Genomic DNA, 13,486 nt, shown 5'->3' on the forward strand with positions numbered 1-13,486 from the left:
AAAAACAGTCAAGGGAAGGAATAAGGGAAGAAAGAAGAGGAAAAAGTGAGAAATGAATGTGAGACTCAAAAACTATTAGAGTAGAGAAGATGAGATGGAGGATCAAATACTAGGAATTTAGATATTTGCATGCAAAGCTTAGATTATTCAGTTTATACCACCTCAGTATTTTTGCCTTGAGAACCCCATGAACATTATGAAAAGGCAAAAAGATAAGACACTTCCTAAAGAGGAACTCCCCAGGATGGTAGGTGCCCAATATGCTATAGGAGATCAGTGGAAAAATAACTTCAGAAAGAATGAAGAGATGGAGCCAAAGCAAAAACAACACCCAGTTGTGGATGTGACTGGTGATGGAAGCAAGGTCCAACGCTGTAAAGAGCAATACTGCATAGGAACCTGGAATGTTAGATCCATGAATCAAGGCAAATTGGAAGTGGGGAAAACCACTAGACCATTCAGGTATGACCTAAATCAAATCCCTAACAATTATACAGTGGAAGTGAGGATATATTTAAGGGACTAGATCTGATAGACAGAATGCCTGATGAACTATGGATGGAGGTGCAGGACTTTATACAGGAAACTGGGAGCAAGACCATCCCCCAAAAAAGAAATGCAAAAAAGCAAAATGGCTGTCTGAGGAGGCCTTTAAAATAGCTGTGAAAAGAAGAGAAGCAAAAAAAAAAAAAAAGGAGAAAAGAAAAGATACACCCATTTGAATGCAGAGTTCCAAAGAATAGCAAGGAGAGATAAGAAAGCCTTTCTCAGTGATCAGTGCAAAAAAATAGAGGAAAACAATAGAAGGGGAAAGACCAGAAATGTCTTCAAGAAAATTAGAGATACCAAGGGAGCATTTCATGCAAAGATGAGCTCTATAAAGGACAGAAATTGTATCGACCTAACAGAAGCAGAAGATATTAAGAAGAGGTGGCAAGAACACAGAACAACTGTACAAGAAGGACCTTCATGACCCTGATAATCACGATGGTGTGATCACTCACCTAGAGCCAGGCATCTTTGAACGTGAAGTCAAGTGGGCCTCAGGAAGTATCACTACAAAGCTAGTGGAGGTGATGGAATTCCAGAAGAGCTATTCCAAATCCTAAAAGAAGATGCTGTGAAATGCTGCACTCAATATGCTAGTAAATTTGGAAAACTCAGCAGTGGCCACAGGACTAGAAAAGGTCAGTTTTCCTCCCAATCCATAAGAAGGGCAATGCCAAAGAATGTGCAAACTACTGCACAATTTCACTCATCTCACATGCTAGTAATGTTCAAAATTTTCCAAGCCAGTCTTCATACATGAACTATGAAATTCCAGATGTTCAAGATGGATTTGGAAAAGGCAGAGGAACTTGAGATAAAATTGCCAACATCTGCTGGATCATGGAAAAAGCAAGAGAGTTCCAGAAAAACATCTATTTCTGCTTTCTTGACTATGCCAAAGCCTTTGACTGTGTGGATCACAATAAACTGTGGAAAATTCTGAAAGAGATGGGAATCATGGACCACCTGACCTGCCTCTTGAGAAATCTGTATGCAGGTCAGGAAGCAACATTTAGAACTGGACATGGAACAACAGAATGGTTCCAAACAGGAAAGGGAGTACGTCAAGGCTGTATATTGTCACCCTGCTTATTTAGCTTATATGCAGAGTACATCATGAGAAATGCTGGGCTGGATGAAGCGCAAGTTGGAATCAAGATTGCCAGGAGAAATATCAATAACTTCAGATATGCAGATGACACCACCCTTATGGCAGAAAGTGAAGAGGAATTAAAGTGCCTCTTGATGAAAGTGAAAGAGGAGAGTGAAAAAGTTGGGTTAAAGCTCAACATTCAGAAAATGAAGATCATGGCATCTGGTCCCATCACGTCATGGCAAATAGATGGGGAAACAGTGGAAAGAGTGTCAGACTTTATTTTTGGGGGCTCCAAAATCACTGCAGATTGTGACTGAAGCCATGAAATAAAAAGAGGTTTACTCCTTGGAAGAAAAGTTATGACCAACCTAGATAGCATATTCAAAAGCAGAGACATTACTTTGCCAACAAAGGTCTGTCTAGTCAAAGCCATGGTTTTTCCAGTAGTCATGTATGGATGTGAGAGTTGGACTATAAAAAAAGCTGAGCACCGAAGAATTGATGCTTTTGAACTGTGGTGTTGGAGAAGACTCTTGAGAGTCCCTTGGACTGAAGGAGATCCAACCAGTCCATCCTAAAGGAAATCAGTCCTTCACTGGAAGGACTGAAGTTGTAGCTGAAACTCCAATATTCTGGCCACCTGATGCAAAGAGCTTACTCACTGGAAAAGATCCTGTTGCTGGCAAAGATTGAAGGCAGGAGGAGAAGGGAACAACAAAGGATAAGATGGTTGGATGGCATCACCGACTCAATGGACATGAGTGTGAGTAAACTCTGGGAGGTGGTGGACAGGGAGGCCTGGTGTGCTGCAGTCCATGGGTCACAAAGAGTTTGACATGACGAGTGACTGAACTGAACTGAATTAGTTTATTCAATATTTGGAGCTCCTCACTTGCTCCTTCTAACTTCCCTGGTGGATCAGCTGGTAAAGAACCTTCCTGTCACCAGGAGAAGCAAGAGACAGGGGTCCAATCCCTGGTTTCGTAAGATCCCCTGAAGAAGAAAATAACAACCGACTCCAATATTCTTGCCTAGGAAATCCCTTTAACAGAGGAACCTGGCAGAGTTCAGTCTATGAGGTCTGGTCTCAAAAATAGTCAGACATGAATGAGCGCATGAGCACACATACACATGCCTATAAAAGGGATAATTTCTTATGCACTGAACAGAGCAAAGACAAGTTTAAGTTCACATGAAAATCAGATAAAGGAGCAACTCTACTCAGAGTTCCTCTTCAACACTTTCTACATCCCAAATAATTTATAAATAGCATTCTGCTAGTGTTTGTGTTGAAAATTCTTACAAGATAAATTCTAAAAGATTTACTGAAATTAATATAGGCAGCCCTTATTTTGCTAGATGGTATAGAACTGTAAAATTGATCAAGTAAACTGAAATTGGGCAGAAATCGTAATATTCAATGAGAAAAATTAAGATTGCTCCATGACCTTTAAATTTTGAAGTCAAAACATTAAAGATCCTCTTCAATTCAGTTCAGTCGCTCAGTCATATCTGACTCTGCAACCCCATGAACTGCAGCACGCCAGACCTCCCTGTCCATCACCAACTCCTGGAGTTCACTGAAACTCACTTCCATCAAGTCAGTGACGCCATCCATCCATCTCATCCTCTGTTGTCCCCTTTTCCTCCTGCTCCCCAATCCCTCCCAGCATCAGAGTCTTTTCCAATGAGTCAGCTCTTTGCATGAGGTGGCCAAAGTACTGGAGTTTCATTCCTTCCAAAGAACACACAGGACTGATCTCCTTTAGGATGGACTGGTTGGATCTCCTTGCAGTCTAAGGGACTCTCAAGAGTCTTCTCCAACACCACAGTTCAAAAGCATCAATTCTTCAGTGCTCAGCCTTCTTCACAGTCCAAATCTCACATCCATACATGACTACTGGAAAAACCATAGCCTTGGCTAGAAGGACCTTTGTTGGCAAAGTAATGTCTCTGCTTTTGAATATGCTATCTAGGTTGGTCATAACTTTTCTTCCAAGGAGTAAGCGTCTTTTAATTTCATGGCTGAAGTCACCATCTGCAGTGATTTTGGAGCCCCAAAAAATAAAGTCTGACACTGTTTCCACTGTTTCCCCATCTATTTGACACGAAGTGATGGGCCCGGATGCCATGATCTTCATTTTCTGAATGTTGAGCTTTAACCCAACTTTTTCACTCTCCTCTTTCACTTTCATCAAGAGGCTTTTTAGTTCCTCTTCACTTTCTGCCCTAAGGGTGGTGTCATCTGCATATCTGAGGTTATTGATATTTCTCCTGGCAATCTTGATTCCAGCTTGTGTTTCTTCCAGTCCAGCATTTCTCATGATGTACTCTGCATAGAAGCTAAATAAGCAGGGTGATGCTATACAGCCTTGCCATACTCCTTTTCCTATTTGGAACCAGTCTGTTGTTCCATGTCCAGTTCTAACTTTTGCTTCCTGAACTGCATATAGGTTTCTCAAAAGGCAGGTCTGGTGGTCTGTGATTCCCATCTCTTGAAGAATTTTCCACAGTTTACTGTGGCACAGTCAAAGGCTTTGGCATAGTCAATAAAGCAGAAATAGATGTTTTTTTTCTGCAACTCTCTTGCTTTTTCAATGATCCAGCAAATGTTGGCAATTTGATCTCAGGTTCCTCTGCCTTTTCTAAAATCAGCTTCAACATCTGGAATTTAACAGTTCACATATTGCTGAAGCCTAACAGAAGCAGAAGATATTAATAAGAGGTGGCAAAAATACACAGAAGAACTGTACAGAAAAGATCTTCACGACCAACATAATCACGATGGTGTGATCACCCACCTAGAGCCAAACATCCCGGAATGTGAAGTCAAGTAGGCCTTAGAAAGCATCACTACGAACAAAGCTAGTGGAGGTGATGGAATTCCAGTTGAGCTGTTTCAAATCCTGAAAGATCCTCTTACCTGTTGGTAATTTCCCTTTTTGTCTGTTATAAACCAATAGGGAAATTTAAAATAAATAAATAAAACATTTATTTAGCATACTGTAGTTTAAGACATCAAAAACATTGAGAATTAAGGTGTTTTTATGAAAACGTTAATATAGGTCTTCCCTTTCCATTACATAAGCTATGCTATGGAATGGGCATTTTTTTCTATGCCTTTTAAATGATCATATTCCTTTCTAAGTTTTGATCAACTTCTGACTATTTTTTGTGCTCTCAGCGTAATGAAATATCTGTTAGAGTTCCTTTAATGTGGAATATTTTGCCAACATCACTTCCTCTTGGACATCTTCAACATTTTCTTCATAACCATGTTTCTTATTTATGTCAGCAAGTTTGCTTTTACTAGGTACCTTTGACTGTATATTGTGGAGGGTAACTGTGTTGACAAATCCCACAGATAGCTTTTCCTTCTAAAATTCCATCAATGCTTGATTTGAGTTTCACTTCCAGCATCATCACTTTCCAGTTCTTCACTATACATTGAATTTCTAATTTAATTTTACTGTGGTAAAAATACAACATGAGATTCACGTTTTTAGTGTATATTATTGTACAATGTTGGAGAGCAGAGCTCTAGAATTTGTTCATCTTATGTAACTGAAACTTCATACTCATTGAACAATTTCCCTTTTTTCCCTCTTCACATCACCTGGTAAACACCTTTTTTTTTTTTTTGCTGCCTTTATGACTTTCACTATTTTAGATACATCATAAAGTGGAATCATGCAGTGTTTCTGCGATTGGTTTGTTACACTCAGTATCATTTCCTCAAGATTCATCCATGTTATTGCATATTGCAGAATTTCTTTCATTTTTAAGGACTGGATAGTATTTCATGTTTTGTTTATATGCCACATTTTTTTGTCCATTCATCTGTCAAAGAACCTTTAGGTTATTTATACCTTTTGGTTATTATGAACAATTCACCTATGGACACAGAAGTCTTAACAGCTCTTTGAGAGCCTGATTTCAATTCTTTCATATAAATACTTAGAGGTGAGACTGCTGGATCATAGAGTAGTTTTAATTTTTTGAGGGATTTTTATACTTTTTTCTATTGCACTCACACTATTTTGTGTTTCCATCAACAGTGAGCACGGGTCCAGTTTTTCCATATCCTTATCAACATTTGTTATCTTTTGTTTTCTTGATAATAAACATCCTGACAGGTGTGAGGTGATTTTTGTTGACTAAATTTCTCTGTCAATTATCCATTTTTTTTGTAAAATGGCTCCTGGATTTATCCCTGGGAGACAAGTAGTCAACACAGCAAGTTAGCTATACATGAATATAATAATAAATGCACAATGGCCAATCATTGACAGACTTTGGAGGAAGTGGCATAAATTGCTGTATATCATGAGGCACATCTTTTGTTTATGGAGTGACTTGTGAGCAGAGTTAATAGTGAAACTTGCACTTCATGACGTTACAGTCAATATACCTTGTAAACTGGAATTCGAACTGTTTTGTTGGGGGAGACTGTATTTATTTAACTAAACTGAGATAAATCACTTCATTTCAGAAATATGTGCAATAAGGACTGACTGTACATAGAAAACCACTTGAAATGTTAGCTATAGAGTTCTAGTAAAACTCTATCTTTTTATTAATCACAGGTCACAAAATATTGGATTTTCAAATGTTGATGACTTGAGCTACTATGAGAAAATTGACTAATGTATGGTAACTTATTTGTCTTTTGTTGATGATGTCAATTGAAAAACTGTATAACAAGCTTCAGAAAACAGTCAATCTTGTGGTCAGATCATTAATGAGAGTCTTCTATCAATCGTGAAATTTTATAGCTTGAAAGGACCTTTGAAATAATCTCATTTCATTTAACAGCTGAGCAAGCCTCTTTCTTGAAGGGTTCTGAGTATTGTCCATGGTTATAAGCTAGTTAGATGTACAACAGGAACACATTTGACCTCTCCAACCTATTTTTCACAAGCTTGAATGTCAATTATTAAAGAAAACTCTTCAAATATATTTTCAGGAATTAGAGAATGTAGTGTCAGAGAGTAAAGTGAATCATTGCATTGCACTATGTTTAAAATACTATTTATACCAGACTTCTATAGATATAGGTGCTTTTGTTTTATACTATGAGGTCTCAAAAACTCAAATAATTAATGCAGCTCAATTTTAAAATTATACACACACACATAAACACAAAAGCTTCCCAGGTGGCTGAGTGGTAAACCTTTCACCTGTAATGTGGGAAATGTGGGTTTAATCCTTGGGTCAGGATGATCCCTGGAGAAGGAAATGGCAACCCACTCCAATATTCTTTTTTTCTTTTAGGTTTATTTTTTTATTGAAAAATATTTTTGCCTGAAAAAATCCCATGGACAGAGGAGCCTGGCAGGCTACAGTCCATGGGGTCACAAAAGAAACAGACACAACTTAGCAACTAAACAACAATCAAGGCAAAAGTAGACATTCAGCACAAAATCACACCCTTTGAAAATATGTAATGGGGTTTTACATGGGCACCATACAAATTCCACTGAAAAAAGTATTTTGTTGGATAACAACAATTGAACTAATAACAATTCTGAGTAAGTTGATGGTAGCCCTTGTAGCCCAGTTGGTAAAGAATCTGCCTGCAATGCAGGAGACCTAGGTTCAATTCCTGGGTCAGGAAGATCCCCTGGAAAAGGAAGTGCCAACCCTTTCCAGTATTCTTGCCTGAAGAATTCTATGAACAGGGGAGCCTGATAGGCTAAGGTCTATGGGGTCACAAGAGATCTTCTAGAATCTATGTAGATAACTAACTATTCTGAATTCTCCCTTTTATTCTTGAGTGCTGTGCTGTGCTGTGCTTAGTTGCTCAGTCATGTCCAACTGTTTGTGACTCCATGGACTATAGCCTGCCAGGATCCCCTGTCCATGGGGGTTCTCCAGGCAAGAATACTGGAGTGGATTGTCATGCACTCTTCCAGGGGATCTTCCCAAACCAGAGATCAAACCCAGGACTCCCACGTTGCAGGCGGATTCTTTACTGTCTGAACCACCAGGGAAGACGCCAAAAAGGAAAGTCATATCTAGTCAGGCACTAGAAGAATCTTGTGCCCACAACTAATTCCACACCATAATCCTATATTGGCATAAAACTTTACAATAACGAGGGTTTTTCTTTGCATCACATATGGATAGTTCCCATCAAGGACCTTGTGTTTAGCACATGGAACTCTGCTCAGTGTTATGTGCAGCCTGGATGGGAGGATGAGTTTGGGGGAGAATGGATACATGTGTATATATGGCTGAGTCACTTCACTGTCCACCTGAAACTACCACAACTTTGATAATCAGCTATATCCCAATACAAAATAAAACATTTGAAAGATGTGAGTAGTTCCTTCTTAGGTTATTTAATTAATCCTCTAACCAAGGGACCTGTGAACTTTTTATGCATGAAGACAGACAGTAAATATTTGAGGTTTTGCATGAAATATGGTCTTCATGGCCACTGCTCAACTTTGCCTTTGTAGCAAAAAAAGCAGCCATAGATAGTATGGAAGTAAATAAATGTGGCTATGTTCAAGTAAAACTTAACAGATAAGGCTGGATTTGGCACAGCAGGCATAGTTTGCCTACTCCTGATCTAACCCATTAGATGTAGGGGAGATCACATGTCATAGCTAAGAGAACCTGTGTAGGTTCTCTTTTAATTCTGTGATAAATTCTCCTTAATTGCTCATATTTTAAAAGGAGATATCCTGAATGCCTGAATACTACAAAGCTAATAAATTAATGAACTCCAACTAGTTTATACTTACATTTCTTGCAAAAAAAAAAAAAAAAAGGTTCTAAAAGACAAAAAGAGCACACAAAGTGAGGTGTACTTTAAGGGATACACATCTTAAGTTTACTTTATGCTGTGACATAGAACACACATTCAAGAGAGAAGGGGGTGTGAGTAGTATCAAATAATACAACAGTGTCAAAGAAGATGAAGAATCTTAAAAGGCCATTGGATTTGGCAATTAGGAGGCCACTGGTAACATTTAAGAAAGCAGTTTGATAGAACTGTTGAGGCAGAGCTAAAATGCAAAATATTTAGACCTTATAATAATGAGATGTAGAAAATCTTCTCATAATAAACAGTTTAAAATACACACAATCCCAATATTATCTTTATTTAAACACATTTCCAGAATAATTTTAAACCAGTTTAAATAAACGTATTATCAAAGCAGGTTTGCTTGCAGCATGCTATTTTTCCTGTGTGCATACACATACTGATTACATTCCCTATGCCACACTTGAATTTAAAGCTATGACCTGTGATCTCAAATTGACTTCCTGACAATAATGATTAGAGTGGTGGGTGAGCCGCACAAATTTACTGATAATCCCTGCAGTAAAGTCAATGACTCTTTTTCCCAAAGAGAGAATCAGTTATTTTAAAACAGCAAACTCCCACTGACATACTTTCTTAATCCACTTTATTTTCTAGTTACGGATATAAATATATGGCAAATTTTTGTTTTCATGACACTTGGCATTTGATTTTGAGTATCATGAAAACCACCTCAAGATAGATAAATAAATGATATTACCCTGGTTTCCATTTGATTTCTACTTTACATGAAAACAAAATAGAATTTTTAACTTGAATATGGGACTATAAATAATTATAAAGAAATGTGTGTCTTTTTAATATTGTTTATAATTCTTTTGTTTCAGTGATTATTTCAGGTTTTTGTGCTATTAAAGCCAATTTGACTACTTTGTTTAGAAGATAGTCTTCTTATTTCTGCCACCCAAAATTCAAAAGTAAAAATATCTGATTTTGACTTTTGAGGTGGAGTAAGAATTATGATGTCTTTGCCTCTTCCTGCTCATCTTGATTGCTCTCCAACTCTCTAAATCTCCATTTTAGCTCAAAAACTAGAATGTCACATGCCTGATGGATTTCTGTTTTCTGAGTTTTATAAAGAAATTTAATATAAATTTAATATGTTTCCATAGTAAATCTAATATAAACTTTGGTTTTCTATGGGAAAAGATATGATAGGCTATAAAGATATATGATGCCTATTTTATTTTTATTTGGAGACATTGTAGAATAGTTCCAAGGAATTAAATTGGCCCGGAATATTTGTTATTTGTATCCTTATGTTGTGTCAATATCATAGGAAACACACAAGTAACTTGTGACTCAACGATTGATAGATGACAGCTTCTATTATCTTATAACTCACATTTATGGGGCAACAAATAAACCAATGTGATAAATTTATTGTTAGAGGTATGAATACGTAGCTATGGTTGAATAGAGGGAGCTTTAATTTGCTCAATTTAATCATTTTCTAGTATCTAGGTTTATCTATATTTGCCTGAATACAAAATGATGTTTCTGTATCAAACAGACTATCTCTCTAAATCCCAGTCCCCCATCTGAGGCAGAGAGATGAGAGCCATTTGGTTATGCCTATGTGTACAAAGGGAAAGGATTTATACCACAAGAGAAAAACTCCAAAATTATGAATCTTGAAGTTGAAATGGGAACTGCTACACAGCTCCCACCCTCCTCTCTTGAGAGAGGGCAATAAACCTATCTCTCCAAAATTTTACAAGTTTTAGATGCAATATAAACTTGACTTTGAAACATAAGGGTATATCTCCTCAGTTTCATTCCACTTTGAAATGGAAACACATAGCCCTAGGGAGATAAATTTTTATGTATCTCTAAACATGTCTATTATCTATCCAATCATCCATTAACTTTCAAAGGCATGTACTTTAACTGAGGTCCCAGTTTACCAGCTCAAAATACCCTGAGCGGAGAGAAATACACAAATATTTTCTCTATAGTTTCACACAGTTGAGGAAATGTTCTGTTGTAGAGATATGGGTTCAATCACTGGATCAGGAAGGTCCCTGGAGGAGTGCATGACAACTCACTCCAGTATTCTTGCTCGGAGAATCCCATGGACAGAGGAACCCAGCGGGCTGCAGTCCATGGGTCACAAAAAGTAGGTCACGACTGAAATGACTTAGCATGCAAGCGTGCGTCTCTTCTACAGAGACACAAGAGTCCAGAATGTTGTATCTATGAGTTCACTACACAAAAGGGGAAAGGTACTCCTGGCAAAGGGAAGAAAAGCACAGTTATTGGAAGATAAGACAAAGCATGATGAAATTTGCATCCAGTGTTTGATAGCTGTTATTTCTAAGAAATGGAAAGTGAAGAGGAATTCAGTGTTTAAGGATATTGTGCCAAATTTACTCTATTTAGTTGAATTATTCATGTCAAAAATACCTTCATAAATTATCTGTATAATAAGCTTCAAGTAAGGAAAGTCAGTAAAATGTCATTTAGGAAGCATGTCATTCAGTCAGCTGTCTGGTGAAAACATTGAAGAACAAAAAACCAACCATGGATCACAAGAATCTGCAGGCCTACCAATTCTAGTAAGAATTGGCATATCTGGTAATTTGGACTTCATTCCATAGGTACAGAGAGTTCCCCTTAAAGTTTTCAAAAAGGGGATGCTGAGATTTTATTCAAGTTTTTGAATGGGTACTATGACATAATAGTTTTTAATGTATAAAGATAAGGAGATTTGAAACAAGGGGACAAATCTGGAGTTTCAGAAGTCAACCAGAGGATTTAGAGGGTAGCTGAAGGAATGGCAACGGCACCCGACTCCAGTACTCTTGCCTGGAAAGTCCCATGGACGGAGGAGCCTGGTGGGCTGCAGTCCATGGGGGCGTGAAGAGTCGGACACGACTGAGGGACTTCACTTTCACTTTTCACTTTCATGCATTGGAGAAGGAAATGGCAACCCACTCCAGTGTTCTTGCCTGGAGAATCCCAGGGACGGGGGAGCCTGGTGGGCTGCCGTCTATGGGGTCACACAGAGTCGGACACGACTGAAGCGACTTAGCAGCAGCAGCAGCAGAAGAAGAAATGGAGAGAGACTAGCTAGATCAGATCACTGGACTTTGTGAATGATGGCTTACGAGAGTTATAAGGCCAGTGAGAACCAGGATGACTTCTGGATTTCTTGTTTGGGTAGTTGGGTGGATGATGGTGCCATGAGTTCAAAAGGGAAATACATAATTTTGGTTTTGATTTTGAGAGGTGAGGATATGGTTAATTTTTATATCCTAAATTTGAAATTTCTATGAAGTATCTTCGTAGAAATGTTTACTAATACCTTGAAAAGATAGGCATAAAAGAGTCATTTAGAATTAGATATGCATAGGGACTTCCTTCGTGGTTCAGTGGTTAAGATTCCACACTTTCAGTGCAGGGGATGTGGTTCAATCCCTGGTTGGGAAACTAAGATCCTGCATTCCATGGGGTGTGGACAAAATATATATGTGATATGTGTGCATGTGTGTGTGTGTGTGTGTGTGTGAGAGAGAGAGAGAGAGAGAATATAAAAGGTTAATTTAAAATTAGATATATATATTTTCTAGGGAGAATCAAGAGAAATAGAAAATAAATATAAGAATACAAATTATGTTACACAAACTTTAAGCACTTCTAGGTCATTTATTCTGTCATTTATCAATAATCTCTTATTAGGCTTTATTAGGCTTTCAAAATTATAGAAATTAAAATATATTTTTGGTTTGAGTCTTTAAATGGTTGAATGGACCACAGGAAACTGAATATTTATATCACTACTTTCAAGGCTTCTTCAAGTCTGATGACTTTCCTTGTATTTCAGATTATCTGTTGCTTAAAATACACACATTCAGGCAGATAAACATAGACAAGGTGATTAGGCTCACTAGCTGGAAATATAAAATTTAAAACAATGAGGCATCATTTCTTGCACATCAAAATTCAGCATCTATTTCACAGCAGGTGGTGTGTAAGGAAGGTGAAAGTATAACAGACCAGGAAGCTGGGCATGTCAAACATCCAATACAGGTGCTGGGCAAGAGTCAGATTTCATCCTGCACCATGCTTTTCTCACCTATCTTGAAACCACTTCTCTCTCTCTAGAGGTTTTTTCTGCATGACTCTTGGACACTTTGGAAACTGCTAGTGATTATTACAGGCTTCCCTGGTGGCTTAGACGGTAGCGTCTAAGTGCAAAGTGTCTGCCCACAAGGTGGGAGACTTGGGTAAGATCCCTGGGTTCGAAATATCCCCTGGAGAAGGAAATGGCAACCCACTCCAGTACTCTTGCCTGGAAAATCCCATGGACGGAGGAGCCTGGAAGGCTACAGTCCATGGGGTTGCAGAGAGTAGGAGACGACTGAGCGACTTCACTTTCACCTTTCAGCGATTATTACTAGATTTTATTTAGATGTCACCTTTTCCAGATTTCATTTCTCCAAGCAATACATAGGTCTTTTTTTCTTTTCCTGGGATAGTATCTTGTTCATATTTCCATCACTACATTAATTACAGTAAGTATTTCTTAATTTCTGTTTTCTGCAAGGTATGGACACTTCTAGAGAATGGGGATTTTGCTCTATTAACTTACAACACTTACCACACTGCTTAAAATAAAATAGACCTTAACTAATATTTGCTGATTGACTATAGGAATGGACAAAAAACACTTTTATTTTTGCCTCTTATAGCCCAATCAATCTAACAACTTTTTGATTGCTGCATGATAATGATTTATAGAAAAAATACTAAATGTGAGTCCAAATCAAGGTGTTTGTCCCCATAACATTAGGTACAAAATTTTAAATTCAATATGCACTACAATGAAACATTTTACCATTTTATTGTTTTTGCTAGAACTTCGATAAAAGTAAAATTAAGAGTATATTATCCTATTATTCTGAATCATGATTATCATTGAAGGAAAATTGTGAGGTTCAAGAGGAGACAGGAGAGAAGAAAATGTAAGGAAAAGTAGAAAATCCAGGAGAGGAAGTGATAGC

Source organism: Capricornis sumatraensis, chromosome 1, assembly GCF_032405125.1.
Source record: "Capricornis sumatraensis isolate serow.1 chromosome 1, serow.2, whole genome shotgun sequence".
NCBI lineage: Eukaryota > Metazoa > Chordata > Mammalia > Artiodactyla > Bovidae > Capricornis > Capricornis sumatraensis.